The sequence below is a fragment of the Rousettus aegyptiacus genome, unplaced genomic scaffold (assembly GCF_014176215.1).
Source record: "Rousettus aegyptiacus isolate mRouAeg1 unplaced genomic scaffold, mRouAeg1.p scaffold_m13_p_16, whole genome shotgun sequence".
NCBI lineage: Eukaryota > Metazoa > Chordata > Mammalia > Chiroptera > Pteropodidae > Rousettus > Rousettus aegyptiacus.
In genome coordinates, this window is record NW_023416291.1 from 49,537,564 (window position 1) to 49,564,494 (window position 26,931).

The following is a 26,931-nucleotide window of genomic DNA, read 5'->3' on the forward strand; positions in this document are numbered from 1 at the left end:
TTTCTTGTTCCATATAAACATAGCCAGAAAACTCAGTTCTGCTAGAGTTCCCTCTCATTTTTTTTCCCTTTAATCTGTCACATCCTTGTGAATATAACTTGTTTATTTATCTTAAATCCACTCTGTCATTTCATTTCCACTATGGCTGCCTTAGTTTAAGCTGTTATCACTTCTCACCTTCAAACTCTATCCTTGCCTCCTGAGACAGACAGCCCCTTCACTTTAAACTTGTACGTCTTATTACAGCCCGACAAATCTTCATAAATTCACATCTGGCCATTTCACTTTTTGCTTTAAAACCCTTTAATGGCTTCTTGTAGCTTTCAGAAAAAAAAAAAAAGATTAAAATTACTTAGCTTGTTCCAGAAAGTCTGTGTCTATGAAATCTTCCTACGATTCATATATATTCACTTTTTACTACAGCCTCTCCAAAGCACTCGCTATTCTTTGACTATGTTGTATTATTACTAGCATTCTTGAACTCCAGTTTCTGCAGGAAAACCTCCCTTTGTCCCCTTCATCTACTTAAATCCAGTACATCCTTTAAGAACAGACGAGCGCTTCTCATACCTAACTTAACATTTTTCTTAAAATTCTTTGTTCAGTAACTACAGTACTTGTGGCATCATAATAAAACTCTTAATGCATCTGGCCTTTCTTCTATGGACCAGTAACTTTGAGCACAAGGACTTTACGTGTACATTTTTGCTTTATGATGTTAGCACTGTACTGAAATATGGGGAAAACGCGATAATTTTAAAATGCACAAATAAAAAAGGGCAGTGATATTTCTTATAGTCACAATTACACATTACTGTAGTCCCTCCTTAACTGCAGGGGATATGTTCCACGGCCCCAGTGGATCACCGAAACATGGATAGTATCAAACCCTGTATGCACTATGTATTTTCCTATATGTACATACGTATGGTAAAGTTTAATTTATCAAGTAGGCACACAGTAAAGATTAACAGCAATAACTAAATAGAACAATTATAATAATATACTGTAATAAAAGTTATGTAAAGTGGTCTCTCTTCCCAAAATATTGTGTTCTGTATACACCTTTTCACTTAAAGGAAGCACTGTATGGCTTCTCTCTGGCGTCTCTGAATACATCTAAATTGTCAGAATCACTACTTTAGTGTTCTGAGGCCATTATTAAGTACAATAAGTGTTACTTGAACACTAGCAATATTGTGACAGTCAGTTAACCTAATAATCAAGACAGCCGCTAAATGGCTAATTGGCGAGTAGCATATACGGTGTAGACATGTGGAACGTAGGGATGATTCACATCCTGGGCAGTATGGAGTTGGGAAGGCAGGAGGTATCACCTTGCCGCTCAAGGCATGCAATTTAAAACTTATGAATTCTTTATTTCTTGAATTTTTTATTTCATATTTTTGGGTTACTCTTGGCCGTGGGTAATTGAAACTACAGAAAAATGGAACCGCGGATAAAGGGCAGACTACTATACTGGGTTTATTTGTGGAGTTTTTAAGTTTAAAACCTTGCTAGGGATTTTATTTACTTACCGTAGCCACATGCAGTATTATAAATCAGCTGATGTTTATTGGCAATCAATTATTTAAGCCTAGTACAGCTCAACAATTTCTAGATGCAATTTCTTCAATAACATTTCTCATTAAGCACATCGATTTTGTACTACGGCTTCAATTTAATCTCCTATTATATGCAATAAGGGGGTGCAAGAAAAAGATGAGAAGAAACACATATTTGGTCATTGTTTAATCTTCATGCATTCAACGAATATCGATTTAACTGCTACACTTTTCTCAGGCACTCAGCTAAATGCTGAGGATATAGTTATAAGAGGCATCATTCCAGTCTTCAGAATTTCACAGATTGAAGGACTCAAGAAAGCAACTGCATTACACTTAATTCAACATGAAACTGTTTCATAAGGGCATGTATTTGTATACTTTATATACAAATGTATGAAAAATAGAAAAAGGAAGCTAATTTTAAGTTTTCAGAATTATAGAAGATTTCTAAGAATACACAAGTCTGGCAGTTCAGATGATAGCTAGATGGAGTGATAAACAGATTTTCTTGGGAAAGACATTGAGATAACAAGGTACATTCAGTATAGTGAAAAATCCCCTGATATGTCTAAGAGTCAGCAAAGACAGTAGATTCATTAAAGGCTTGAATATATTATATAAAACCTATATTTTGCACTTGCTTATAGAGCGATACATTTACATTTATAGCATATAACACAGTGATAGCATTGATGAATACTGTTTACCATTCATTGTAATCAGTCATTTTAAAAAAGCACATTAACTCGTTTCTCAACACAAGACACGTATAATCCAACATAACTATACCCATACACATAATGATGCTTAAATTGATTTTTAACTGCATAATTTCAATACAAATGTTGATTCTCTATGGAGTTTAACTTTCACCAGTCACTTTGGTCTATATATGCAAATAGAACTATACTTTAAACAAATAGTACATCTATAAAATTTTAAGCAACTTTTCAGTTCCATAGTAAAGGAGAATAGCAAGCACCATTAGAAGGATATATAGCTTATGCCAATTGTTCTTACAAACCCCCTAAAATACATACTATCCCTCTCACAGCAGCATTTCTATTGCTAAATATAGTTGTTTCTTCCTAAGCTTTTAAATAATGCCCAGCTTGTGAGCAATACATCCTCTACAAAATTTATTTTTTACAAAACTAAAGAAAAATTATAGGGAGATTATTGCTTCCAAATACCAATAATCACAGGGCATAAAATCAAAATCTTCCATAATTAAAGGTATAATAGATGAATACTTTTTAATAAAGAGAACGTATCACTTAACACTAATTGTTAATCCTTATTTACCTTATCTTTCTCATTTTGTACAAGAAGCAGATGTTACAGTTGATCTAAAATAAAGAAACAATATCATGGATATTTTTTGTCCTGTAACAATATCCATATAAGCTACCACCATTATACTTCTGAGTACTCAGGATTTTAGAGAGAGACATTTAAGAAAGGTGTTAGAGTTGATTAGCAAAAGAGAAAAACTGTACAATATCAATTTTGTTGTTTCAAGGTTTTATTTTAGTTCTGTTCAATTAGCAGGGTTTTGGCAAATATTGGAGACTTATGACATATTTTCTTTCTAACAGTGTACACTATTAAAGACAGACATATCTTTCAAAGTCATATTGGAATGTGGTCTAACACTCCACTCATTAAGGCACAGACTCCGTGGACATGCGTGCTAACCTGTATAAATGTTGTCCAAAAAAGATGCAAATGATTTCTGCTCTGTAGAAATATGACTCCAAAATAATTGTTTTGTTGCCCTGTAAGGTATTAACCACTTTCACATTTAACTTAACAAACTGATTTCAGCATGCCTTTCCTAAATTATATAAATCTCTGCATCTTACATAAACTTTGAGGTAGCTTTACCTTCTTGCTGGTTTCCTTATTAATGTTCATTTTATATTTATATGGAAACTGTTTTAACTTTTAAAATTACACTTAAACAATGTTTTAAGCTCCACACTTCTATGGTTCCCATGTTCTGTAGCGTAATACTTTGGTAAGATGTGTTTTTTACTTCCCACAATTTAACTGAATAAAAGAAACAGCTGTTAGTTATATAGTTTAGTGATAAAATTTGACATCAGGAACAGTTTTTTTGTTTGTTTGTTTTTTGTTTTTCTGTGTGAGGTGGTGGTGGAAGGACTTAAATGCTTCTGCTGTTTTAAGACATTTAGAGACCTGAACAGAATTCCTGTTCTGACAGACACACACCCATGAAACACCTCCGTCCCTGCTCCATCATTTCCTAGGTAATTGGCCCCTGGAAAGCCATGAAATCCCTCGCAATGCAATCTTCTTATTTGTCAGGGAGATAAAAGACATCCTAGCAACTTGCCATACAGATTTGTGAAAAAAAATTATATTAAATGAAACATACATCTTTAATCTAACACCACATAAATTGTAAAACTTTAATAAGATTTAGTTTTCCTTCCCTGACAGAGACATTTACTCTATTGCTTTTGTACTCACTTAAATTCCCTTGTTCATTTGCTTTAAAGATTTTTTCTTATTATATCTGAATATTATATTTATCAAAGGATTTAAAATTCAACTTTTAAATAAATTAGAAAAAGTGTATAAAACTCTAAAGAATCCTTCATAAGAATATGTAATAGTCACCTTCTAACTGGAAAATACAAAAATAATTGATAAGAAAATATTCTTTATTTCTTGGACTCTTAATATTACATAACATGTGTTTACTCATATATGAATTTACAAAGTAGAATATTCCAGCTATAATTGGTAGAACAATTGTCAAAAGAATACAATTGCGTTAATAGAAAATTATGCATGGTTGTGTAATTTACTTAGAAAAAGTGTTATTAGGCTTTAAATAATATAAAGTTTTAGGACTTTGAAAAAGTACACACCAAGTCTAAATATTATCATTGCTACTATATTTACTTAAATCTATTTCCCTCTAAAAAATAAAGTTACCCCTGTGCAGTACAATGTCAGTTAAAAGTGTTTTGTTAAAGTCAGTATTGACCTTGCCACACACTAAAATTAATCTTATATGAACCAAATGTAACTTCAAGGTATTTCTAAATTGGAGGTAACTTTAAAGGAGAAGCTCTAGGACAGAATAAGTCAAGACTTAAAGGTAATTGCTCACCTAAGTTTCCACTTAAACAAAATGCTTAAATTTCTTAATTTGCTTTACTTACAGGCTTATTTAGGCACAGGTTCAAATTTGAAACTGTGCTTGTTAAATCAATAATTAAGATATACTTTAAAGTTTTAATTGGTTATTAGAGTTGTCTAGTTGAAATGGTGTGATAATTGTGTGTGCCAAAGGAGATTATGTGGCACATTAAATAATAGTTATATTCTTAAATAAATATAATAACAGCATCAGGTGTCAAATGAGTGTTATGGGTCATGAATTATTGATAGAAGAAAAGATTATGAATTAGAAGACTCAAAAATTAATGGAGGAGTTCAGACTTTGGCCTTCAAGAATAAGAAGGAACAAAATATTTCTAAAGAAATATGTAGAAACTTTAATTGAAGAGACATTTTTATGAAGACAGAAATAGATAAATAATATTCAAGAGACATAGAACCAACCAATTCCATTGCCATAGTGACTCTAAGTACAAGACTAGTGGGGAACAGAATTTTCTTGAATCTAAATCAACACTGAAAAATGCCTACGTGCAACTGATCAATGATTAACTCGGTCTATAAAGAATTCATTTCCTTTAGTTTTGCTCGTTTGTTTGTTATTGAGCAAAAATGTGTTAGACAAATGTTAAGAAGAGGCAAGGTGACATTTTGTGTGAGAGTCCTACTAAGGGAACAGGCATAGATAGCAAGCAAGGGTTAGTTTCTTTCACAAGTGAATCTATAACAACGTTCTGTCAACATATGATGGAGAAAAGCAGGAACAAAAGCAGATTAAAAAAACTTGGGTCCTAGTGACTCAAAGAATCGCAGTACTTTTGGTAAAAATGGAAGAATCATCAGAATACAGTTTATATGTAAATATGTTGACGAAGTTTTTGAAAGACATCCTATAGAAAATATGTGTAGTTCGAAGACACAAGATTTATTATCCATCTTTATGAAAACTTACTGACCAAAGTGTAAAGTGATTTTCATGCTCAATTACTGTTATTGATTGTTTTGAATATCATTCATGTTCTAGTTATGATTATGGTTTTGAGATTGCCATTATTGAATATCAGGTTTACATAAGAAATCCACTTATATCACCTTTTATGATGAAAAAAGTATTACTGTCCCAGTTTTGCCAGCAAGAAGGGCACAAAGAAGGTAAATGACTTCAAGAGCTAAGCTGAGGTGGACAGAGATGATGTGCCAGATGTGAGCAGCCGATTGACACTACGAGCTAAAGTGAAAGTAACATGCAAACTTTTAGTTGCTTAGTGCAAAAATATGAGGCTAAATTAGAGGAAGTGCCTACTGTCTCAGTGTTCCGTTTTTCTCTATGAAATCTTCACCGTCAAGGGTCAAGTAGATCAGCAGAGACATAGTGAATCTTAAGCCTTCTCCTTGCCAAGAGTGGCTGGATATAAATGACCCTGCAGTTTCCTAGACCTGGGGGTAGAATGGAAGGAGGTGTAAGGGATAGGGAAGTACAGCACTAAATAGCAAGTCAGAGATGAAAAAGCATCTTCGTTTCCCACTACTCCTTTTCCCCATAAAGAGGTCTCCGGAAAGGCTCAGCTGTAGACTCCTGATGGAGATACCTCCTAAAAAGGTACCAAGGCCAGTAATACAGAGAGGATAAGAGCATGGTTCACTAAAGGACTCTGAGTCCTTGCCTTCTAGTCCTTCAGAGATGGCAATGTGATGGCCGGGCACTGAGTCTGGTGTTGAGAGGGCAGCTTTTGCCTGTGAGTCCTCCCGAGTTAAGCCTTTGCAACTAACCAACTACCTGTGGTCAGGCCTGAAAGATCACATGCAGATTTTTGACCAAGAGCCTCAATAATTTGGGCACAAACTGACCCAACTCAAAACTTATACGTGTATGGCTTGGAAAAAAATCATATATTTTTCTATTCGAGATGCTGCTCTCATTAAAATCATTTTTTAGCAAGTTGCCTATAACTTTATTGATTTTCCTATGATCTCTTATAATTTTACTCTTCTTCACTAATAAAGTATATGTTTGGAAATTTTTTTGTGACCTGGAATAGAAAACAGATATGGAGGTAAAGGTGTAGTCCCATAGACCCAAAGGCTACCTAAAAAGTAGCACAGGCAGAAACCAGATGTGCTGGGATTTATGTTAGGTGGTCATAGGGTTTAGCTGTCTAGACATATCATGAAAGTCACTGATCTCCAGAAATAAAATAAACTTAGATTTAACTAATATTTCATTGATACCCGTTCTTTCTACTTTGTCTAACACATATCTGTATATATGTTGCCTTCGCTCCTTCATTAAATCCCAAACACTAGTAGTAGTCACTGGCAGTATTTTTTAATTCATATTTGGTAACCATGTAATTAAATTATTTCTGCATAGGAAGTTCCCAATGAATGTTTCTCAGTTGAATATGCTAAGCAATTAATAAAATAGAGAGCTTTGTTTTTTTCCTGGAGATCAGTGACTCTCTGGTACATCCAGGCAGCAGAATAATGTGGCTGCCCATTAGGAGTTCTGATCTTGGCACTAGAAATGACAAATTGTGATCAGGAACTTAATATTGGCAAGGCCAACCTAACAGGAAGTCAAAAAGAATAAATTACTAATTAGAAATGGAGGTTTCCGATTAAGATGCATTATAAAATTCAAACTTAAATTTCATTCAGATTTAATGTTACACTAAACGGACTAAAGTGATTTCAGATGTCCTTTTTTGGCACCTCTCTACACGTATAAAGTGACATGCCTGGCATTCATCTTTGGTTAATCTGAGGAAGTAAAATAATTATACTCTGATATTATGTTTCATATATTCATTTTTCTTTAGGCATAATTTTAAACATAGGGCTTCCACTTGTGTGTTACCTTTAAGCAGTTTGTATCACTATGGCCATGTTTCTGCTTAGAGTGGAGCATTCGTACCTCAGGAAGATTTGTAGACTCATCAGGATACATTGATATTTTTAATTCAGTTTTTTTTTGCTATTTTGTTATAATTTTTCTTAACTAAAATATTATCCATAACTCTAAACATAGAAATTATTGATTTTAAAATAGAATCTGTGAAGTAAAAATATATATATTAGGGGAATTAACATTTGTAGGGCACCTGTCACGTGACAGACACAATGCAAATGCATTATATTAAATTGGCTTCTTATGTTTGAGAAACCAAGACTGAGACTGATTTAATTAAAATCATCCAAAGGGAGTTAGAAGTAAAAGCCAGAATTAAAAGCCAGGTTTGTTGGCTTCAAACTCACCTCATTGAGTCTGTGTAGGAATATTTCCATTGGTGTCTAATTCTTCCTTGTGTATTAGCCTTGAATTAAGAATGAGTGATGTAGGTCTATGGCCAGGCCACCTGGAACATGCCTGATCTCGTCTGATCTCAGAAGCTAAGCAGGGTTGGGCCTAGTTAGTACTTGGATGGGAGACCACCTAGGAAGACCAGGTGCTTGTAGGCTTTAAAAAAAGAAAAAGAAGAAAAAAGTTTAAAAATGAGTGATTTGGGCATATGTTGCCATCATAAAACCATTTCAAAGTCTATATCTGGACGATAGCATCCATATAAATGTAAAATTTTCTTAACAATAATTTTTAATTCAGATTTGGAATTTTCTGCTTTTTAATATGTGTAATGAAATGCTGTGATTTTAGTCAATTCCACTTTAATACTCCAGAAAAATATTTGGTACTATTCAAAGTTATCACATGAAAAAACACCTGGTTGTACAATACTCATGCCTTGAGCAATATAATAATATATATTAAAATATGGTGAATTAACAAAAATTAATTCCATGTAATTAACCATTAAAGTTTTGAGCTAATGTATTTTGCGTAAAGGCAACTGACAAAAATACATTTCCTAAAATCGTTGTGAAATACTGGTATTAAAAACTAGTGAACATAGAAAATGGTCGATTTATTAAGACTTCGTAATTAATTTACATGTAATTAAAAAGAAATTTCTGAAGGCTATTACTTCTGTATGACGAACACCTGCTCCTCTGCTTTTTCCAATGGCAACTGCATCCTATTTTTGCACAGGATTGAAAGTAAAGTTTTGTATACAGCAAATGGTCTAGACTCGGCACTACCTATGGAAGAGAAACTGATGTGAAGCAGATAAAAAAACATATAGAAAGGTGGAAAAGCAGGTTAGAAGAGAGAATATTTATTTCGATCTTGCCATATCATCACTTTTTCTTGTTCTAGATGCTTAACTAATTCCAGAGTGGCAGATGACATTTCATTTTCTCAAGCAGTGCAAGGTCTTCTATTTTTGAATGGAGGTTTATAAGCACTTTAATATAATGAGCATGCAACAAATAATTTACATAGAAGGATGAAAGTCTTTAAGGTGTTCATGGTTTAAAAAAACCATAGACACCTATTGTTGTAAATGTATAGCTCTATTTATGATATAAAGCAATTTTTAATAAGTATTTATATATTAGAATGAAAAAGTACATTATGTAATTATCACATTTGAAGTACAATAATTTTGCATTTTTAATTCTCTAAATTATAATATCATAAAATATCCTAAATTTCAGTTTTTTAAAAAAAATTGCAGTGGTCTATCTATGGACATGGACAAATACGCGCAGAGAAAAATTAAAATATCAAATATCTCTAGATTTTGGAATTGAAAGTGATTTAGGCTTTCAAAAATCAGCATACATGTAGTCCTATTAATATACTAAAGAAAAAATAAAGCAAATTTAGTACAGTAAATTATGGAGTAAAGGTCCACATTTTATTTTCCAGGAAAGAGTAATTAAAAATACAAATACGGTGATCGCTCTTATTCTTTAGTAATTCCTTAAAATGTATTTTTTTAATTGCTAATAGCTATCTTATCTCTTATGAGGAAGCATTTATTCCCAAACATTTATTTGTCTTATATAAAATACTACATAACCAGTATTGGAAATTTTCATTTTTGCATATTCATTCCTGTAATTCTTTTCATCACCTACAAATTTAATTGTGTCATGCTTTGTCTACTCTCAAAATCTAATGAGTAGCTGGGCTGGAAGAAGTAATCTGTATTTTAAACAAGCACTTATTGGGATTTTGATGAAAGTTATGTGCAGATTACATTTTTTTAAAGTATATTTAAAATAAGAAAGGAGAGGATTTGCAAGAGTTCATATATTTTCTCTATACAGTAGATAATATGGTTCTGATAATATAGTTTTGTGAATGAGACTTGAGGCTTGAGAAAATTAAAAAGTTTTGTGGTTACTGTGTTAGAAAATTCCCAAGATGAATATACAAGTTTTGGTTATATTGTTCGGTCCCTGTTTCTCTAACAGGACCCTGCGGTCTGGTGTCTACCACAACAACAAAAAGCAAAGTAAATCAGCCGGAGGGTGTTTTCAGACTAGAATAATGCAAACTTTATTTCTTAAATATCAGGTGACCTATCTTGAAGAAATGTAAAACAACTAAGATGATTTGCAGCTTTAAAACTTAAACTTGTTCCTGTATATTCCTAATGTATACTTTGCTTTGCAAACTATGTCAATTGTAAATAGTAATAAAGATGTAATGATCTATAGTGAATTTCACAAATACAACCTTAAGTTTTACCCTATGAGAGTTAGAGAAAAAAAATTGAAAGAAGTAAATTATAAGAAATACTGGGGAACACAAATCATTATTTATAATATTTATGATATTTATAAAATATTAAATGAAAATAGTAAAATTTTGATAAAGTAGTCTTTTATTTTAGAAAGATAATTCATTTTTTGTTTTGTTTTGTTTTATTTTTTTGAAAATCAGATTACCAGAAGAAATAAGAAAATGTAATTGCTGAACAGCAGCCAGAATCCACATCATTTAAAAAGTTGTGGCATAATAAAATAACTTTGACAGACAGAGAGCTTAGCGTGTTACATTTTTAAATGTATTGTTATGATAGCCTGTTAAAAAGTTTATATACATGCAATTATGGAAAATGTTTATGATACCAGAAGTATAATGATAGTGTAAATATAGAAGCGCTGGAAGAAATGGAGAATACTTGTACCATTTGGTTTTAAAGTTTATTTGATCTAATGAGGATAATTCAATCCCATTGTAACTTACTTTAACATTTCTTAGTGAGCTACAAGAAGTGATATGCTTTCAATGAAACAATTGATAATGCTTTTATGTGATGACAAAAGTATTGTATAAATTTTTAAATGTTTTTCATTTTTAAAGAACAGTATTGAAAGAGGCAAAAAATAAATCAGAATTCTTTAATCCTCGGTAGTTGCAACATTTGTTAAATGTACTTTTTGGCGGGGCGTGTGTAGCCTTTGTATACATATCTTAAGGGAGTGAGTACATAAATTTTGAATTATTCAGGAGGCCTTTTTCCTTTATTTTACCTAATAACTTTATATTTGTTGATTGATTACAGTTTCTGTCATCTCAATGACTCTCCCTAATTGAGACCCCATAATAGTAATGGACACCTGATTACAGTCCTATATTTAAACTGAGATTCTCCTTTACTTTAGTATTTTTAGGATTGTCAACTGTCAAATGACAAAGAGGTGCTGATGAACCTTTAATAATTGTGAATACTTAGAATAAAATTGTTTTCAATATAGTGCATTGTATGATGAATGGAATACAAGAATGATTTACTATCAGAGTATAGGTAGATTTATTAATGAGAATATATAGTAGGAATCTAATTACAAGTGACAATGATAGTGATTACTTGCTGTTTACCGGGGACTTCGTGTATATGCATCATGCAACATAAGCATTTTTATTCTTAGTAATCAATGAAGCCAGTTAACTTGTGAAACATACACAGCAAGTAAAGAATGGAATTCAAATCCTTTCCCAGATTCTAATTTCAAAATCCTTGCTTTTGCCACTCTGCTAAATTATATATTATTATTCTGATTTAATGACTACCTATTTTGTGATGGGTAGTATATGAGAAGATATACTGCCTAAACTATTTAATCAAATGAAGTAAGTTTTAATAACCTTATTTTTAAAAAGAGAAAGCTGAAATTCAAGAAGCTCAACTCACTTTCTCAGAATCACGTAATTGTTAAACGTGAGATTGGTTGGTTTGTACAAGACTGAGAAATTTATCAGAATCTATATAAAATATTTAAGATTTAATAATCATATTAATTTTATTAATTTGCTTTTTTAAATTCTGAGATATGGTAATACTAAATAAGAGTGATAGAAGAGATTAGGGCTCTCTAGCATAAAAAATCCTCTATGAAACTCTCATTTTAGGGTATTTAAATACATCAAAAGCAAAAACATTTTAAATAACAACAATCTATTATAAGCTCATATCATTTAAAAAATTTTACCCTCAGATTTTTTTAACATAAAAAAGAATTTGGTATTGTGTTTTATATACATATGGATGGTGCTATAAGAATTAAAAAGTAAAATAAACATAAAAATGATTGAATTAGTCAATAATACATGAAAAATTGTTGAGCTACATTAGGAATTCATGTTTTGCACACTTTATCATGTTCTATAATAAAATAGTAGTTTTGTTATTAGAGCACATGTAGCTCTTATACATCTAACAGAGCACTTTGCAAATGTGTAGCATGATTGGCGTTGGAAATGCAATACAAAAGAAGGGAAGCCGATATTCAATATTTCTGAAACTTTATATTAGTATCCATGTTGTATTAGGAGGAAGAGTTTGGTATGAATATTTTTAAAAGATATATAGTACTAATTATTTATTATTGAGGGATTATAATATATCCATTCTGGAGACCTATTATATTACTATTTTAAGAATCATAGTTATGAATTTTTATCATTTTTTGGAGTTTTAAAAATGTGTAGAAAATTTCCAAATTATGAAAAAAGGCTTATTTCCACTTCCTCTTTTCTTTTTTTTCTCTAAATGGGAAACTATTATCTGAACAATGAAGCCATCCAAGCCTGAGAAAAGGGACCACTAGAGTAGTAGTTCTTCCAGGAGAAAGCAAGAATCTCCAAGTTCACTTTTAAAAGAACTTCAGAACATCTTAATTTTACAAATGACATGAAAAATATACTGATTGTGGATGTCGAGATGAACTATCAGAAGTAGTTATAAAATTTTAGTCCTTATTACATTGTTTACTCCCATTTTGAAACCTCCAATACATGCCAAATTATATGTGCCAATATACAAACTATTAACTCCTTATCATTAAGGAAATAATGTCTCACATTTTATTGTAATTTACAAAATGCTTTTCAAAACATCGTTTATTTTCTCCTTACATCTGCTTGTGAGATAAATTGAGCAAATGCTTTAATTCCCATTCTGTACACATTTGGAAATTAAAACTTATAAAGAGGAAAGAATTTTCCCCAGTTTCTTAAAACCAGTCAGTGGCAAAGTAGGGTTTCAAATCCCAGTCTTTATTTTTCAAACACTTGATGCCCTAAATGAATAATTGGCTTTGAAGTGTTGTAAAGTTAACGAAAGCAACAACAAGACTCTCTAAGAAGCACAGACTTGGTGGAAAAATTATCATGCATGTGAGGATACATAATATCTTCTAACACAGCTGAAGGAAGCAGAAAAAATAAGTAGAAAGAAAAATAAATATTTATGGATAATAAATAATCAGCATCCTGTGAATACTATAAATATCTTTTATTCTACATAAACGTACATTGAAATCGAAAGTTGAAAATTGTTTAAGATTAAGAGAAAAATGAGAATCTATTGGCTTTATTCAGGTCCTCAACACCAAATGTATATTTTCCTTTGTGATTAGTTCAAAGGAAATTACCCCTTCCCCTAGGCCTTCTGAAAAGACAACTATGTAGTCTTTGCCTGTGAGTCACAGTGACTGGCGAAAAAGAGGTACCCAATAAACATTTTCCAAAAAAATAAATTGCCTTAGAGAAGGTTTTTAATGGTCTTTATTTTTAAAAGTCTTATTTATCTTTATTTCAGAAACAGACAGACAGCCTAAATATAAAAAAAAAGAGTCATTATTTTGGGACACAATATATATTCTAGCTATGGTGTATGCAATTAGCAGAACAATATTCCCAATTCTCTCTTGACATTAAAAAAAATCAGCTGAGCCAACAAGAGCAGTATCGTACAGCAGCACACAAAAGGAAAATTCATAAAATTTAGTAATAAATTTCTCATATAAACTATATGACTTGACTAATCTTCAAGTCGCAGCTTCTTTCTCCACGTTTTTAGAATGATTCAGAACATAGGACTGTTGAGTTTTGTGCATCCATTAATCTCTATTGCTTAATTGACAGAGTCATCAAACTTGTTATATTACCTTCTAACAACTTTTGGGTTAGTGCACACTTAGCAAAACAGAAAGTCTAAATTTATTAAATTATCACCTTTTTATTATAAAAAAATTTAAAATGATTTTCAAAACATTTTATTTAACTCTTGCAACATCTCTTAAGGAGGAAATCAGATCACTGATTGACTACTTTATGTTTAATTATTATTTTTTAATCGGTTATACCATTTGGTGGACTCAACATTTATAGATTTTATATCTAAGCTTTTAACTCTTCTAGAGCAACCATAGAATTTCATGATATACAACATTATGTATTTTGCTTATGATACAATTTAGATTCACAATCTCTTATTGCCCGTAGGAAGAAAAATGGTGTCTGGCTATTAAGAAATCCATGTGACCACCTCATATAAGAATCTCAGTGTGGTGTTTTTGTTCTCAATTCAAGTTGTCTGTACAATAACCCCAGTAAAGTCCTATGAACATTATTTCTTAAGAAAAGAAAACAAAACAAAATTTTAACAATTAAAAAAATTCAAGTGAGGGAAAAGTTGTCAGCCAGAATTAAAACATTATAATATTTAGATAGATAGATGATAGATATAGATAGATAGATAGATAGATAGATAGATAGATAGATAGATAGATAGATATTGCTACATAACACATTACTACAAGTTTCCATGTGTTAAAATCACTACAGTTCATTATTTCTTGCCATGTTTTATGTCAGTGTGGAGGTCTTGCCAATGTGGCTTGACTTTGACTCTTCTTGGTTGAGCTTTCTCATAGGTAAGCTATTGACAGACTTGCCTTTGATAATCTCAGCTAGGATAACAGCTCAGCTCCGTGTGGCCTCTCACCTTCTAGGCTAGTCTCATATTGATGGCAAGGATCCAAGAGAAAGCTGGCCCTGTGCAGAAATGCACTTTTCTCTCTTCAAGTGCCTGCGTGCGTCACATTTGCTAATATTACTTTGGCCAGAGCAAGTAACAAGAACATCCACAGTCAGAGGGAAGACGACCAGAAAGTTATGTACCAAATGGCATGGTTTAGCAAAGCATTTGGTGATGATAATTGAGATCATCAGTGAAATTAGTCTAACATAAAAGGTGATTCATTTGTTAACAACGCTTTGTTAAAAGATCTGTCTGCTAAGATATGGAATAATTCTCCATCGAAGGTTGAAGACATTTAAATTTTCCGTTGTGTGGGGAAAAGCTCAGTCTCCAACTAGTGAATTTCAATGCAGGGCAAGAACTCAGTGAATAAAATGGGACTCATTTGTTTTTTACCATAAAATTATTAGTAACGTTTTAAGTGGCTTCCAGATAGCATTTATAATGGCAATTACCTTCATTTAGAGGCAAACTGAGAACCTCTAAGAAATCACAGAAGATATTTTGAATGATTGACAAGTCTTTACTTCCAAAACAAACTCATTCTTCAATTTTTTAAACCTTTATTTAGAGCCTATAAATAAAATTATTTTCAATTCAGAGTCATTGCAATTAAAAAGGCAATTAAAATGCAGAGTAATAAGTGTATCCATAAGACTAAGTACATGAATTCTATGATGAGCTATGTATAGGCTAACTATAATCAGAAATTAAACTTTGCAACATGGGTGTTTTATTTAAAAAGTTTTTATTAAACTATAAAAATGATACAGACAAGTACATAAACTGTAAGTTTACAGCTTAATGAATTTTTACAAATTCAAAACACCTATGTAATACGAGCTCTGAAACACTTTTGAATTTATACTCTTTATGTTTTTATTGGTGAATGATAAGGATAGACAGTGTGTGTAGTTCAAAGCACGTGGCCTTCAGTTGACTTAGAGAGCTGACCGTTGTTTTCCTAATCCGACATTTTTCTTGAGAAATATTGAAGTTTGATATACGTTATCGACCCATTGCCTCGACTCCAAATCACCCTTGCGTGACTGTTCTGCAATAATTTATCTGGATCTTATCATTATTTTTCCTGCAGCAGATGACGTGCTTTGTTAGCAGAGAGTAGTTGAGGGACGTTAGAGTAGGAGAGGGGTTTCTCTTTCAAGTTCTGGTGTGTTTTTCCGGGCAGCCTCCTACATCATGTGCAACTTCCTTAGTGCCTAGGGAGCATGCAGCTTCTACAGACCTTTGCTCCTGATTGACAGCAGCTCATGGCAGTCCCCATAGGCAGACTTCTCCAGTAATAGCACAAGTGGCTTCTCAGTGGGAGGTTTCCAGCAGGGTACCTCTTATTAAAAATTTCTTCTTGAACCCTCTTGAGAGGCTCTCCAGCCTCAGTGAATTCCTCTATTCTCTACTCTTCAGTGAGCCATGGACGTACCCACCTTTTACAAAGAGGTCTGGGTGTCAACCCTGCAGGGAAGGCATCTCTTCTTTGGCTTCACTGTCTCTTCTCTAGGGGTAATGGTTGCTCCTGTATCTATTATTCCTATATTCTTTAAAGCAGAGGTCTGTTAGGAACCAAGCTGCACAGCAAAAGGTGAGCAGGCAAAGCTTCATCTGTATGTGCAGCGGCTCCCCAGCGCCAGCATCACCGCCTCAGCTCCGCCTCAGATCATCAGGTGTTAGATTCTCATAGGACCACCCGTTTCTGCTCCCACAAAGGTTGGGGACCGCTGCTTTAGAGTATTCTTTTTTCTTGTAGTAAACGATTATCTATTTCTCCAAATCCTTGTTATAGTTAATATTTTTAATTAAAATTTCCATGTTCAAACTACTGTGTGGTTTCTACCTCTTAATTAGTTCCTGAATGATGTGTGCATTCTCTTCAGGGTCCCAGAGTTCTTCCGATTCAAGACCAATGATTCGTGAAAATGATGCCAAATGGATTTTTGCATATTGTTCTTTGCTGATTGAATTCATGATATTTAAAATATATTGTCAATGAATAGAAACTCAACTTAATGTTGAAATCAACCAAAAAAATATTAGAAAATAAATATCAAAATTGCACCGAAAGTAAGAAGCAAGTGCTATTGAAAAGAAAATGATCAGAAATGAATATTTTTTGAGTCAAAAAAAAACCAAGTGACGATTACTTTTATCATTTAAATATGTAATAGCATCAAATTCTGATTATTTCCTTTTAAAATTATATTTGTTGTATATATGTTCATACAATTAATTGATTGATTGATTGATTGATTTTTACAATGAGGTTATAGATAACTAAGTGATCCCACTTCTCTTAGTCACACAAAGCATATTCATGCTGGAGGACTGGCTGACATTGTTAACTCATTTCTCTGATTTTTCTTAACCTCTTTATTATATCTTTTACTCTATATTACATATAATTTTTTTCAAGTATGTTGGTACCTTTACTCTGGTTATACTTGGTCTCAAAAACCTGGGAGACTTTCCATTTTTTGAAGATGATTATGTGCTTTTCTCTGACAGCCTATAACATTTCCTGTTATCTTTTGCCTTCAGTAGTATGAATATATTTCTAGGTTATTTTTTAACTTGTTACTTTTAGTAAATTATTGACCATTTCTTTGCGAATATTTTTCTCTCTCCATTCTCCCACTTTTTTTCTTTCTAGAATGCTAATTGCATATTTTAGACTGATTTCAGCCTATATCTCTTGGATATTCTGTACTTTTCTTTCTTTTTTATTTTTGTTCTCACAAATTTTCTATTGTATTTCCATTTATGTGATGTCCAATGACCTATGTTCAAGTTCTCTGACTCTGTCTCTGGATGTATCAGGTGTGCTGATGAGCCTGTCAAAGGCAGTCTTCATCACCGTCACAGTGTGGGTTTGAATTTATTTCTAGATTATCCTTTGACATTTTCCTATTGTTTCCATTTCTTTGCTAAAATTACCCATCTATTCATGAATGTCATCAAGTTTTCCACTACAGCCTAAGACATAGTAATCATAGTTATTTTAAATCACCTATATGATTTCTCCAATAACAGAATTATATTTGAGATTAGTTCTATTGATTGTTTTGTCTCCCAACGGCAGAATTATTTCTTTCCATTTTGTGTGTCTCATAACTTTTAGTTGAAATCTGCATATTCTGCATGGGATAGTAGAAATGTAAATAGTATTTATACCTGAAAACAGGTATGTCTCTTTTCCTGCCTGGCCTTTATTGAGAAGTTGAGCTGTTTCACTTTTGTTGGTTGCTATGATTTCTTTCAGTGACCCACCAACTTCAAATCCCTCTAGTGGCCCTTTGTAGTTAGGGCAGGGGCTGGATTGATTAGTTGAGCAAATTCTTTTTATTTTATTTTATTATTTTATTTTATTTTATTATTTTATTTTATTATTTTATTGTTTTATTTTATTTTAATTAGTTTCAAGTATACAGTACATTGGTTAGACATTTACGTAGTTTACAAAACAACCCCTCAAATTGCTATTTCTCTATTCTTGATTATGTTTGGGCCACCCTCAGTTTTAGCCTTTCCCTGGGAGCCTGTACCTCACAGAGGTTGTCTCCCAATGCTCTTGTCTGTCCACTAGTGGCAGTCTGGGGCTGCCTAGGTGGTTCAGAGCAAGGAAGCATTCTACATTTTTCTCATTCAGCCTCAGCCTTAAGCAGTCCATGCGTCTGAGTCTTTGAAAAGAGTTTTCTCTGTGATCCTGCCTGCCCGCAGTGCAAACAGATCTGTAATTCTCTGAAACTAGGAGGATTTCTTGCCTCTCTCTTTTTCTCAAACTCAGTGGATTTTTACCCACTCAAAGTGAGATCTCCTGCCTTTCTTAAGCAGCTTGAGACTTTATTCCATTGGGAGAAGGATCCAGGTAAGAATGATTTCATTCCTCAGCAGCAGCTGGTACCCAGCAGCGGAACCACACTACGAGAGATGCTTCCTCTGATTCCTCTTTCTCCCAGCCTGCCTCATGAGCAAATAATGAGGTCCGTGGAGGAGAGGCTGCAAGTGTTTGTCCACTCAGGGCTCTATACTCACATAACTGTGCATGTTCAGCTTTCAACAGTTCATTAAAAATGTAGCTGATTTTTTTTTTGGGGGGGGGGTCCCGTTTTTATGGCAGCCTTGTTTTCTTCCAGCGCTCTAGTATAGATGACTGATTGCCTATACTAGATAGTGATTACCTCTACTATTGTCTTGTCTCTTCCTGGAGGCTCACTCCAACTTTCCTCAGATTTTACTCTAATCAGCTGCCCCTAGAAGTCAGCACTCTGATGAGTTCAAGAACGGTAGTGTTTTGCAGGTTGCTCAGTTTCTTCTTGTTTTTTGGATAGGTGTGACACTCTTTCCATCTATCTATCTTAAGGTGGAGCCAGAACTCTGCAGAACACATTATTAATTCACTGATTATATAAAAGTTACAAGGAATCCAGGCACCTTTGCGTATTATGTTATTAATATTTTTGATGAAACCAAGATAAGGATTAATTCTCTTTCAAAATATGCTAAATATAGTCAAATATCTAAATGGTATTTTTTCCATTAAATTTTCAAGAAGTGCAATTTTAGTCTAGAGTAACAGGAGAGAGACTTGGGACTTTCTATATATACTTAGGGGAAGCTCCGTACTTTTAGATACATGATTTAAGGTCTAGTATAAATTTTTAATTAGTATTTTATATTTCAATGTTACACATACCTAGAGGTATGTGTAAGATTTAAATTGTAAGATATTTACCATTTAAAGTGAAATGATACACTGGTAACTATAGATTCAATAACCATTTTAAAAAAAATATAACATTGACAACAAATTTGAAGACCTTTATAGGGTCCTCTTCATTATATCCTGGACATAATCCTACCGGAAGTTACATGTTAACCCATTCTTTGTTATTCTTTTAGTTTTTATCATAAATGTATATAATGTATATATACCTGCTTAGAACTTTATATAAATTGAGTCATGTTATATATATTTTATATAAACACATATATACACATCGTTTGGAGATTCACCCATGTTGATCCATATCGATGTCAGTGTCTATAGAGTATAAACTTTCAGGACCTGGACTCTAGAGGCAGACGCCCTAGTTTTGAATGGTGGATCATTAACTGAATCACATTGATAGATAAGTTAATTAACTTTTCTGACTTCTGTTTGTTTGTAAAACATGGAATTGTCAAAATATAAAGAATTAATATACTTAAGGTGATGTAAATTGTGGAGTTAAAGCACCTATATTTTGAAGATGATTTATTTAAAAAATAGATCACGAATTATAAATAACAATTAGATTTGGAAATTGAATATTTTTTACAATAAGAAATCACAGAAAATTATAAATATATTTGTAAATTTTACACAAACATGACTGTATATACACATTACACAGCTAATTTCAGATCCTTGGAAAGGGCTCATATGAATGAGAGGCTGGCACTAAAATTTTACCATCTTCATGGCAAATCTGACTCAGTGTGTATGCAAAACACTTTGAATAATGGTTCTATAAAAACAATAGATTTTTATTTATTTTTCTTACTCCTTATTATATTGTTGAAAACTTTTTGCAATATTATGTTCCTAAGTGAAATAACATGATTAATCTAATAATGACTTACATATACCATCAAATGTTATTGTTACATGTAATTTTATAATTTTTGTTCTGGTTTTCCTACCAAAGAATGCATTCGCTCGAGTTCTGGCTTGCTTATAAATTTGAAATAACAATTTCAGTCCACATTAGTTTACTTTTTTATTGTGCTGTTTAAAATATATGAAATGGTTTACTTTAGGAAAAAATTTTTTTAAAATAATTTATTTACCAAATCGAACTTAATTAATTTTATATTTCACTGTGCTATTATTGTTCATGATTGATTGAATATCTAGGTAAATAGACTAGTGAGAAATTTCCATAGTCTTTAGAAAATCACGTAAATCATGAGAAAGTACTTTAGTCAATTTCAATATGTAAATGTTTGCTTAAATTACTTTCATTGATATTTTATGAAAATATATTTTATACACATAAAAGCTAGGAAAATAGCTTTCACAATATTCCAAAGTAAAAGCACAGTAGCATAATCAAAACTGGAAAGGAAATTACTTTAATGGCAGTGCATATCAAAACAATGTATATTACACAGAAAACCCCATTTAAAGTGTTGTAAGACTGGTACTATACAATTTGGAACTATAAAGAAAAACATATATAAAATAGTAAAGTAAACTTAAATTTAAAAGTCACTATTTCTAATGGGCAAGATTTATCTTTCAGATTGGGACAAATGCTGTGTTTAACATAGGCCTGAATTCATCTGTTGTATTCTAGCATAATCATGTCTGATGTTTACTGCCTTTTATATTTTGATTGATCAGCGCTCATCATTTATAGGTTGTTAAATATTTTGATTATTACTCTTTTACAATTAATTATAGTCAATAGTAGCCATAACATTTTCAAAATTTTAGACACGTGCTATAGATTTTTTCCCCACAGTTCTCTTTTGTATTGCCTCGAAAAGAACATAAACAATCAACTCAACAAAATAAATTATTTTAAGTTTTTCTATCAACTTTCCAGACATCAGTGCCTTGAGGCGACTTTTTAATGGTATAAAGGCTCATAAAGGTTTAATTACAGAAGAAATATTTATGGACCGTTTTTTGGTGGCAAGATTATAAAGGTATAATGGGTGTTCTGAATAAGTGCAAAATTTTATCCCTGAATGTCTGTTCTAAGATCATAATTCTCAACCATGGCTGAGTATCAACATTGAGCTTTTGATTTAGAAAAATGCTGAGAAAATGAAAGATTAAAAGATTAGAAATACTAAATCAGAACGGAGGTAAAGAGTAGGACTGATGTATCTGTATTAGAAAAAAAGAGGATAAGTTTGAAGTTTGGTTACAATAATGGAGGATCTAGAAAGAGGAAGCTGTGTTAAGAATTACATAATAAGAAGAGTACTTCAATTCTGCAATCTGATCCTTTGGATACTAATCTTAAAACCTCACTTTGTTTTGTGTCTTATAATGCTGGGCTGCTATAACAAAATACTACAGACTTGGTAGCATAAACAGCAAAAATGTATTTCTCACAACTCAGAGGCTGAGAAGTTCAAGGTCAAGATGCCAGCCCATTAAACATTCTGGTGAGAGCCGTCTTCCTGGTTCATAGTGGTGCCCTCTCCCTGTATCTTCAAATGGCAGAAAGTAGAGTCTCTTTTAAAAGAGCGCTTATCCCATTTATGAGGGTTTCACACTCATGACCTAATCACCTCCAAGGGCCACACTCCTAATACTCTCACACTGAGCATTGGAATTTCAAGGGATGAACTGGGGAGGAGACACATTCAGGCCATAGCAGTTGGTAATTTCAAACTTATTAGCATATTTTAATTTCTTACATATAAAATGGGACTAATAGTGGTGCATTTAAAAAAAGGTTGTTTAAAGGATGAAATTTTGATGATTTATTTAAATGATTTGGCACAGTGCCTGGCATATTTAAGTCTTCAATAAATATTTATTAGAGTTTATTTTAAGTGTAGGGAAAAGATTCATGCCTCATTCAAAGTAGACTCTGGTGTTTCTGTTTAAAATGTCCATTCTCAGCTTGAGCGTTCAGCTCTAGAAGCAGTGTTTTCAATGGTAGCGTGTGGTAATGCAGGAAGTTTTATCACACACTTTGTATCACACGGCAACTTCCTTGTCGCAGTTCAAGCTCCAAATCCTCTCCTGTTATACATGCAATGAGATTTTCCCTGGAACTCCATGAAAGTTCCCCCTGGGAGGTGTAGAAATGTGATTAATTGATTAATTGTATACTGTATGATGTTGAGAATTTGTATTCTATTTGATAGTTATTAAGGAAATATTCTTCTTCAGCTAAATATGATGGCCAGAACACACAATATGTTTCTCCTTCCTCCCTAACTTTCTCTTCTTTAACACCTCCTCTTAAACTCTCCTTTCTCCTCCTTCTCCTCCTCCCCTTCCATACTTTATTCTTATTGTCTCTCCACCCCTCCCTCCCTCCCTCTTTCTTTCTCTCCTTCTCTCTGTCTCATTCTCTACTCACCGATAGAACATTTTCATTATTTTCAGGCCCGGATTTAATAGCCCCATAGTAATTTTCTTGATTGCAATCAATCTATAGTGAGTATCAGTTAGAGGGAAGCTATTTTTAACAGGAATGCACATGGTATGAATATGTTAGTTAAAAACATATAAGGCATATTTTTGGAATGCTGTTTGTTATGTGAATTTTGGTAAGTCACTGGGTACTATCATATTTTAAAGATACAAGGATAAAAAATCGCAGATGGGAGGAAAAGTTTTCTTGACCAAATGATGAAGATACAATTAATTACAGTTTACGAAAAGAAGAAAAGATATATGTTTACTTCATAAAAGATGTGTATATTAATATTAAAGGATAATGCTGCAAAACATTTATACTAAATCAGAATGAAAAAAATGGCTTTCTAAACATAAAGCTGATATAAGGAAAAAAAAAATTCTCCAAACCAAAAATACCTATCCCTTGATAAATGGATAATTTAAAAATTTGGGAATCAACATGAAAAACAGTAAACTCAGAATGTTAAAGTTGGGAGAGACAAAATTCTTAGAGGGTAAATCTTAATAGTTACCAAAAATGTGAAAACAGCCCTTTTAATAATACTCGTAATCAAAGATATTTAAAATTTGGTAATTACAACTCAAGAAGAGTGGGTGTAAAATCAGCCTCATGTTCATCTTTATTCTCTGCTGCTGAGAAAGGGGTTATGTTGTAAAATGCTATTGTTTTTTGATCTTAAGAGACCGATCCAGCTTTCCTTCTTCCTTTCCACATGTAGTCTCGCTCTGTCTCTAGCCTCTTTTCTTCAGACTTATGGGTGTATCTGACCTCCTTTGTCTTGGGTATTTTGTCTTGATATTCTTCTTCGTTCTCTTTTCCCATCTTTATCTCTAGTTCCATCCCTGATTGAGAAGGAAGGCAGCTGTCATGCAGGGGTTTAAAACATAGACTCTGGATTCAGCCTACCTGGCTTCAAATCTCAGCTCTATTAATTAGAGGCCAATTGTGACTAAGGAGATTATTTTATTATCTCCTGCTATAATGTAGGAGGATTTAGCAGATTCTCTTCTCATAGGTCAGATATACACCTTAAATATGTCAATATTTATGAATTACTTACAGCAGAATCTGAAATATAGCCACTATATAAATAAGGATTCAAATGCATTGATTTTTAAAATATTTTGCATGGGTAATTTACCATCTTCCTTTTAAAGCTTACAGTGTTTTGTAATGCAGAAGTTTTTTTTTTTATATAAACATTGATCATTTTTTCTTCATCTTCTTAATTTTTTATACTCAATAAAGATTGCATTAGCCAAAACGATATACAGTCTTATTTCAGCATATTTAACTCCTTATATTTAAATATTTCATACATAATTTATTTTAATAATGGTTTTATTGAAATATAATCTTCATACCATAAAATTAACTTCTTTAAAACGTACAATTCAGTGGTTTCGGTATATTCACAAAATTGTGCAGCCATCAGGGCTATCAAAGTTCAGACCATTTTCATCATTCAAAAAAGTACTCCATACCTATTAATAGTCATTGTCCATCAACCCATCTTCTCCATTCTTGGTGACCGCTAATCTAATTCCTATCTCTATGGGATTTCGCTATTCTGGACATTTCATATAAATAAACTTATACAATTTGTGGCTTTTTTTCTTTTAGCATGTTTTCAAGATTCATTTGGGGCATAGTATGCATCAGTACTTTATGCCTTTTAATTGCCCACATTATAATTCTATCGTTATATAATTTTATTGCATATAAATATACTACTTTGTGTTTATCCATTTATCAGTTAATGGATATTGAGCTGTTTTCTTTTTTTGGTTATTTTAAGGAATGCGACTGTGAACATTCGTTGCTATATAGAAATATGTTTTCTATTCTTTGGATATATACCTAAGAATTAAATTGTTAGACTTGTGATGACCCATTGTTTAACTTTTTGAGAAACTGCCAAACTGTTATTCAAAACAGGTATATCATTTACTATTCCCACCAGTAACATTTAAAAGTTCAGTTTTGCCACATCCTCCCTTATAGTTAGTTGTATTGCCCGTCTTTTTTATTTTAGCTCGTCTAGAAGATATAAAATGGTATATTGTAAGTGGTTTTTATTTTCATTTCCCTAATGACTAAGGAAGGTGCTTATCCTTTTATGTACTTATTGCCTATTGTAAATCTTTTTTGAGAGATAGCTTTCCAACTCCTTTACCCATTGTTTTAATGGGATTATTGTGTTCTTGTTACTCAATTGTGTGATACTTCATATACTCTGGATACAAGAACCATATGAAGCAAATGGTTTGCAAATATTTTCTCGCATTCTGTGGGGTGTGCTTTCACTTTCTTGATAGTGTCCTTTGGGGAGAAAAATTTTCTAATTTTGATGAAGTGCATTTTATTTATTTTTCTTTAGTTTGCTGTGTGGGGTCACTCACATCTTTGTTCACTTATCTTTTATGGTGAGCTAATGATTGGACAGAGATTTAATTAATACCTTGAATCAATAAGTCTTCCAGACTTTGCTGAGGTGTTCTATTTCTGTTTATTGTCATGCATTGAATATTCCTACAAGCATTTATAAGTCTGCTTTAGCCTTCACTCGCTGCTGCCAACGCAGGGCCTCAAGGTCAGCCAGAGATGAGAGATTAGGGATTCTCTCCCTAATCCTAAAAATAAAGAAAAATACATCTTTCTGGTCAGGCACATCATCCTGCACAATTGTATGGCCTTATAGATTTCTAGGAATACACAGGTCTTTTCAAATCCTGCTGTGGGCATCTCATTCTATTTTTCCTCCTAAGTTTGTTTTGTTTTGTTTTGCTTTGTTTTGTTTTGTCCCTATTGTTATGCACAACTATTATCCCTATCAAAAGAAACATAATGTTAAAAATTGCTGTTTCTTTCTCCCCACCTCCCAAAAAGAAAGCCTTAGGAGTAGGACCATTTACACAGCCTGAGATCTAAGTCTTGCTCAAATCAAAAAGAAGTCTCAAAAATGGAAGTTTTCAGGAAGCTGCAAGATCGGTTAAATAGCGACAATCATCTGGGTATGAGGCCAGGAGCTCCATACCTGTTCTCCCTCAAGTGTCTGCTAGGATGATGGTTTACCAGCTAGCCAAGTTACGAAGCTGGTGGGTCAAAGCTTCCACATAGCTGTACAGAGAGAGATGCCACAGATCCCACTGTTTTGTAGAGATTTAGCTACTCTCCTCCCCCTACCCAGTTTTATTAAGAAGTGATTGACATACTTACATGATGATTTGATTTACATATATTGTGAAATGGTTACCACAACTGGTGCTCTGTGAACTGGTGCAAGCTTTTGCTTATTTCCAGAGTTCTGAAAAAGTTGACTTTGATAATTTTTGCTAGTATATTCATTGCCTTTCTAAAAGAGATTTTTCTAGTCTTTGCTGTTCCAAAGGTGTTTCATGAATTTGATTTTGACAAAGTGTGAGTTTTCTTTTCTTTTTTTTCCATGATGGTTATACATTTGTCCCCATAGCTTTGAAATGTTATGGTTATTTTTTGTAATGTATTGATTATTTCTAGGTTTTTAAAAAACCCTATTCTGTCCATATGGCTATAAATTTTATCTCTGAGATCACACTGCTTTAATAATTTTTTTTCTGGGTAAATATGTATTTAAATTTAAGGATATAAAAATTAATGGACAATTACAAGTGTAAAGAATACAATTAAGATCTATTTGTTTTAGCTATAAATAAGAAAAAATATAGCTTTATTAATTAAAGATGTAAACTGGATTAGAAAAAAATGTGGAAGTTGAGTTACTTTACATATAAACTCATATATTTCAAATAAATACTAAAAAGTTATGTTTATGAGCTTATGCTTTTTAAACAAAGTATATTATGGGAAAATAATAATAAC

General features: G+C 32.5%; 1 protein-coding gene and 1 pseudogene across 5 annotated transcripts in view; both read left to right on the forward strand.

Moving 5' to 3' along the window:
* The window catches only part of FSTL5 (follistatin like 5), a 798,802-nt gene that overhangs the window by 648,391 nt on the left and 123,480 nt on the right, over positions 1-26,931 (forward strand). The gene's annotated exons all lie outside the window — the stretch shown is intronic.
* On the forward strand, positions 8,064-8,183 carry LOC118612578 (annotated as a pseudogene).